Source organism: Myxine glutinosa, chromosome 1 (assembly GCF_964187855.1).
Source record: "Myxine glutinosa chromosome 1, kmMyxGlut1.1, whole genome shotgun sequence".
Lineage (NCBI taxonomy): Eukaryota > Metazoa > Chordata > Myxini > Myxiniformes > Myxinidae > Myxine > Myxine glutinosa.
Window position 1 is genome coordinate 38,863,552 of NC_136261.1, and position 6,851 is coordinate 38,870,402.

Here is a 6,851-nt window from a genome sequence, read left to right on the forward strand (position 1 = left end):
TCCATTGTGAAATCTTGTCAAAAGTGGTGACTCCATTGTGAAATCTTGTCAAAAGTGGGGACTCCATTGTGAAATCTTGTCAAAAGTGGCCACTCCATTGTGAAATCTTGTCAAAAGTGGCGACTCCATTGTGAAATGTTGTCAAAAGTGGCCACTCCATTGTGAAATGTTGTCAAAAGTGGCGACTCCATTGTGAAATCTTGTCAAAAGTGGTGACTCCATTGTGAAATCTTGTCAAAAGTGGTGACTCCATTGTGAAATCTTGTCAAAAGTGGTGACTCCATTGTGAAATCTTGTCAAAAGTGGCGACTCCATTGTGAAATCTTGTCAAAAGTGGTGACTCCATTGTGAAATCTTGTCAAAAGTGGTGACTCCATTGTGAAATGTTGTCAAAAGTGGCCACTCCATTGTGAAATGTTGTCAAAAGTGGTGACTCCATTGTGAAATCTTGTCAAAAGTGGCGACTCCATTGTGAACTGTTGTCAAAAGTGGCCACTCCATTGTGAAATGTTGTCAAAAGTGGTGACTCCATTGTGAAATCTTGTCAAAAGTGGCCACTCCATTGTGAAATGTTGTCAAAAGTGGCCACTCCATTGTGAAATGTTGTCAAAAGTGGCCACTCCATTGTGAAATGTTGTCAAAAGTGGCGACTCCATTGTGAAATGTTGTCAAAAGTGGCCACTCCATTGTGAAATCTTGTCAAAAGTGGTGACTCCATTGTGAAATCTTGTCAAAAGTGGTGACTCCATTGTGAAATGTTGTCAAAAGTGGCGACTCCATTGTGAAATCTTGTCAAAAGTGGTGACTCCATTGTGAAATATTGTCAAAAGTGGTGACTCCATTGTGAAATCTTGTCAAAAGTGGTGACTCCATTGTGAAATCTTGTCAAAAGTGGGGACTCCATTGTGAAATGTTGTCAAAAGTGGCCACTCCATTGTGAAATCTTGTCAAAAGTGGTGACTCCATTGTGAAATCTTGTCAAAAGTGGCGACTCCATTGTGAACTGTTGTCAAAAGTGGCCACTCCATTGTGAAATGTTGTCAAAAGTGGTGACTCCATTGTGAAATCTTGTCAAAAGTGGCCACTCCATTGTGAAATGTTGTCAAAAGTGGCCACTCCATTGTGAAATGTTGTCAAAAGTGGCCACTCCATTGTGAAATGTTGTCAAAAGTGGCGACTCCATTGTGAAATGTTGTCAAAAGTGGCCACTCCATTGTGAAATCTTGTCAAAAGTGGTGACTCCATTGTGAAATCTTGTCAAAAGTGGTGACTCCATTGTGAAATGTTGTCAAAAGTGGCGACTCCATTGTGAAATCTTGTCAAAAGTGGTGACTCCATTGTGAAATATTGTCAAAAGTGGCGACTCCATTGTGAAATCTTGTCAAAAGTGGGGACTCCATTGTGAAATGTTGTCAAAAGTGGCCACTCCATTGTGAAATCTTGTCAAAAGTGGTGACTCCATTGTGAAATCTTGTCAAAAGTGGTGACTCCATTGTGAAATGTTGTCAAAAGTGGTGACTCCATTGTGAAATCTTGTCAAAAGTGGTGACTCCATTGTGAAATCTTGTCAAAAGTGGCCACTCCATTGTGAAATGTTGTCAAAAGTGGCCACTCCATTGTGAAATGTTGTCAAAAGTGGTGACTCCATTGTGAAATGTTGTCAAAAGTGGTGACTCCATTGTGAAATCTTGTCAAAAGTGGTGACTCCATTGTGAAATCTTGTCAAAAGTGGTGACTCCATTGTGAAATCTTGTCAAAAGTGGTGACTCCATTGTGAAATCTTGTCAAAAGTGGCCACTCCATTGTGAAATCTTGTCAAAAGTGGCGACTCCATTGTGAAATGTTGTCAAAAGTGGCCACTCCATTGTGAAATCTTGTCAAAAGTGGTGACTCCATTGTGAAATCTTGTCAAAAGTGGTGACTCCATTGTGAAATCTTGTTAAAAGTGGCCACTCCATTGTGAAATCTTGTCAAAAGTGGCGACTCCATTGTGAAATGTTGTCAAAAGTGGCCACTCCATTGTGAAATCTTGTCAAAAGTGGTGACTCCATTGTGAAATCTTGTCAAAAGTGGCCACTCCATTGTGAAATGTTGTCAAAAGTGGTGACTCCATTGTGAAATCTTGTCAAAAGTGGTGACTCCATTGTGAAATCTTGTCAAAAGTGGGGACTCCATTGTGAAATCTTGTCAAAAGTGGCCACTCCATTGTGAAATCTTGTCAAAAGTGGCGACTCCATTGTGAAATGTTGTCAAAAGTGGCCACTCCATTGTGAAATGTTGTCAAAAGTGGCGACTCCATTGTGAAATCTTGTCAAAAGTGGTGACTCCATTGTGAAATCTTGTCAAAAGTGGTGACTCCATTGTGAAATCTTGTCAAAAGTGGTGACTCCATTGTGAAATCTTGTCAAAAGTGGCGACTCCATTGTGAAATCTTGTCAAAAGTGGTGACTCCATTGTGAAATCTTGTCAAAAGTGGTGACTCCATTGTGAAATGTTGTCAAAAGTGGCCACTCCATTGTGAAATGTTGTCAAAAGTGGTGACTCCATTGTGAAATCTTGTCAAAAGTGGCGACTCCATTGTGAACTGTTGTCAAAAGTGGCCACTCCATTGTGAAATGTTGTCAAAAGTGGTGACTCCATTGTGAAATCTTGTCAAAAGTGGCCACTCCATTGTGAAATGTTGTCAAAAGTGGCCACTCCATTGTGAAATGTTGTCAAAAGTGGCCACTCCATTGTGAAATGTTGTCAAAAGTGGCGACTCCATTGTGAAATGTTGTCAAAAGTGGCCACTCCATTGTGAAATCTTGTCAAAAGTGGTGACTCCATTGTGAAATCTTGTCAAAAGTGGTGACTCCATTGTGAAATGTTGTCAAAAGTGGCGACTCCATTGTGAAATCTTGTCAAAAGTGGTGACTCCATTGTGAAATATTGTCAAAAGTGGTGACTCCATTGTGAAATCTTGTCAAAAGTGGTGACTCCATTGTGAAATCTTGTCAAAAGTGGGGACTCCATTGTGAAATGTTGTCAAAAGTGGCCACTCCATTGTGAAATCTTGTCAAAAGTGGTGACTCCATTGTGAAATCTTGTCAAAAGTGGCGACTCCATTGTGAACTGTTGTCAAAAGTGGCCACTCCATTGTGAAATGTTGTCAAAAGTGGTGACTCCATTGTGAAATCTTGTCAAAAGTGGCCACTCCATTGTGAAATGTTGTCAAAAGTGGCCACTCCATTGTGAAATGTTGTCAAAAGTGGCCACTCCATTGTGAAATGTTGTCAAAAGTGGCGACTCCATTGTGAAATGTTGTCAAAAGTGGCCACTCCATTGTGAAATCTTGTCAAAAGTGGTGACTCCATTGTGAAATCTTGTCAAAAGTGGTGACTCCATTGTGAAATGTTGTCAAAAGTGGCGACTCCATTGTGAAATCTTGTCAAAAGTGGTGACTCCATTGTGAAATATTGTCAAAAGTGGCGACTCCATTGTGAAATCTTGTCAAAAGTGGGGACTCCATTGTGAAATGTTGTCAAAAGTGGCCACTCCATTGTGAAATCTTGTCAAAAGTGGTGACTCCATTGTGAAATCTTGTCAAAAGTGGTGACTCCATTGTGAAATGTTGTCAAAAGTGGTGACTCCATTGTGAAATCTTGTCAAAAGTGGTGACTCCATTGTGAAATCTTGTCAAAAGTGGCCACTCCATTGTGAAATGTTGTCAAAAGTGGCCACTCCATTGTGAAATGTTGTCAAAAGTGGTGACTCCATTGTGAAATGTTGTCAAAAGTGGTGACTCCATTGTGAAATCTTGTCAAAAGTGGTGACTCCATTGTGAAATCTTGTCAAAAGTGGTGACTCCATTGTGAAATCTTGTCAAAAGTGGTGACTCCATTGTGAAATCTTGTCAAAAGTGGCCACTCCATTGTGAAATCTTGTCAAAAGTGGCGACTCCATTGTGAAATGTTGTCAAAAGTGGCCACTCCATTGTGAAATCTTGTCAAAAGTGGTGACTCCATTGTGAAATCTTGTCAAAAGTGGTGACTCCATTGTGAAATCTTGTCAAAAGTGGTGACTCCATTGTGAAATGTTGTCAAAAGTGTTGACTCCATTGTGAAATCTTGTTAAAAGTGGCCACTCCATTGTGAAATCTTGTCAAAAGTGGCGACTCCATTGTGAAATGTTGTCAAAAGTGGCCACTCCATTGTGAAATCTTGTCAAAAGTGGTGACTCCATTGTGAAATCTTGTCAAAAGTGGTGACTCCATTGTGAAATCTTGTCAAAAGTGGTGACTCCATTGTGAAATCTTGTCAAAAGTGGCGACTCCATTGTGAAATCTTGTCAAAAGTGGTGACTCCATTGTGAAATCTTGTCAAAAGTGGTGACTCCATTGTGAAATCTTGTCAAAAGTGGTGACTCCATTGTGAAATCTTGTCAAAAGTGGTGACTCCATTGTGAAATCTTGTCAAAAGTGGTGACTCCATTGTGAAATCTTGGCAAAAGTGGCCACTCCATTGTGAAATGTTGTCAAAAGTGGTGACTCCATTGTGAAATCTTGTCAAAAGTGGCGACTCCATTGTGAAATGTTGTCAAAAGTGGTGACTCCATTGTGAAATGTTGTCAAAAGTGGCCACTCCATTGTGAAATGTTGTCAAAAGTGGTGACTCCATTGTGAAATCTTGTCAAAAGTGGTGACTCCATTGTGAAATCTTGTCAAAAGTGGTGACTCCATTGTGAAATCTTGTCAAAAGTGGTGACTGCATTGTGAAATCTTGTCAAAAGTGGCCACTCCATTGTGAAATCTTGTCAAAAGTGGCCACTCCATTGTGAAATCTTGTCAAAAGTGGCGACTCCATTGTGAAAAGTTGTCAAAAGTGGCCACTCCATTGTGAAATCTTGTCAAAAGTGGCCACTCCATTGTGAAATGTTGTCAAAAGTGGCGACTCCATTGTGAAATGATGTCAAAAGTGGGTACTCCATTGTGAAATGTTGTCAAAAGTGGCGACTCCATTGTGAAATGTTGTCAAAAGTGGTGACTCCATTGTGAAATCTTGTCAAAAGTGGTGACTCCATTGTGAAATCTTGTCAAAAGTGGCCACTCCATTGTGAAATGTTGTCAAAAGTGGTGACTCCATTGTGAAATCTTGTCAAAAGTGGGGACTCCATTGTGAAATGTTGTCAAAAGTGGCGACTCCATTGTGAAATGATGTCAAAAGTGGGGACTCCATTGTGAAATGTTGTCAAAAGTGGTGACTCCATTGTGAAATCTTGTCAAAAGTGGTGACTCCATTGTGAAATCTTGTCAAAAGTGGCCACTCCATTGTGAAATGTTGTCAAAAGTGGCGACTCCATTGTGAAATGATGTCAAAAGTGGGGACTCCATTGTGAAATGTTGTCAAAAGTGGCGACTCCATTGTGAAATGTTGTCAAAAGTGGTGACTCCATTGTGAAATCTTGTCAAAAGTGGTGACTCCATTGTGAAATCTTGTCAAAAGTGGCCACTCCATTGTGAAATGTTGTCAAAAGTGGTGACTCCATTGTGAAATCTTGTCAAAAGTGGTGACTCCATTGTGAAATCTTGTCAAAAGTGGGGACTCCATTGTGAAATGTTGTCAAAAGTGGTGACTCCATTGTGAAATCTTGTCAAAAGTGGTGACTCCATTGTGAAATGTTGTCAAAAGTGGTGACTCCATTGTGAAATGTTGTCAAAAGTGGCCACTCCATTGTGAAATGTTGTCAAAAGTGGTGACTCCATTGTGAAATCTTGTCAAAAGTGGTGACTCCATTGTGAAATCTTGTCAAAAGTGGTGACTCCATTGTGAAATCTTGTCAAAAGTGGCCACTCCATTGTGAAATCTTGTCAAAAGTGGGGACTCCATTGTGAAATCTTGTCAAAAGTGGTGACTCCATTGTGAAATCTTGTCAAAAGTGGCGACTCCATTGTGAAATCTTGTCAAAAGTGGCGACTCCATTGTGAAATGTTGTCAAAAGTGGTGACTCCATTGTGAAATCTTGTCAAAAGTGGTGACTCCATTGTGAAATGTTGTCAAAAGTGGCCACTCCATTGTGAAATGTTGTCAAAAGTGGTGACTCCATTGTGAAATCTTGTCAAAAGTGGCCACTCCATTGTGAAATGTTGTCAAAAGTGGGGACTCCATTGTGAAATGTTGTCAAAAGTGGCGACTCCATTGTGAAATGTTGTCAAAAGTGGTGACTCCATTGTGAAATCTTGTCAAAAGTGGTGACTCCATTGTGAAATCTTGTCAAAAGTGGCCACTCCATTGTGAAATGTTGTCAAAAGTGGTGACTCCATTGTGAAATCTTGTCAAAAGTGGTGACTCCATTGTGAAATCTTGTCAAAAGTGGGGACTCCATTGTGAAATCTTGTCAAAAGTGGCCACTCCATTGTGAAATCTTGTCAAAAGTGGCGACTCCATTGTGAAATGTTGTCAAAAGTGGCCACTCCATTGTGAAATGTTGTCAAAAGTGGCGACTCCATTGTGAAATCTTGTCAAAAGTGGTGACTCCATTGTGAAATCTTGTCAAAAGTGGTGACTCCATTGTGAAATCTTGTCATAAGTGGTGACTCCATTGTGAAATCTTGTCAAAAGTGGCGACTCCATTGTGAAATCTTGTCAAAAGTGGTGACTCCATTGTGAAATCTTATCAAAAGTGGTGACTCCATTGTGAAATGTTGTCAAAAGTGGCCATTCCATTGTGAAATGTTGTCAAAAGTGGTGACTCCATTGTGAAATCTTGTCAAAAGTGGCGACTCCATTGTGAAATGTTGTCAAAAGTGGCCACTCCATTGTGAAATGTTGTCAAAAGTGGTGACTCCATTGTGAAATCTTGTCAAAAGTGGCCAC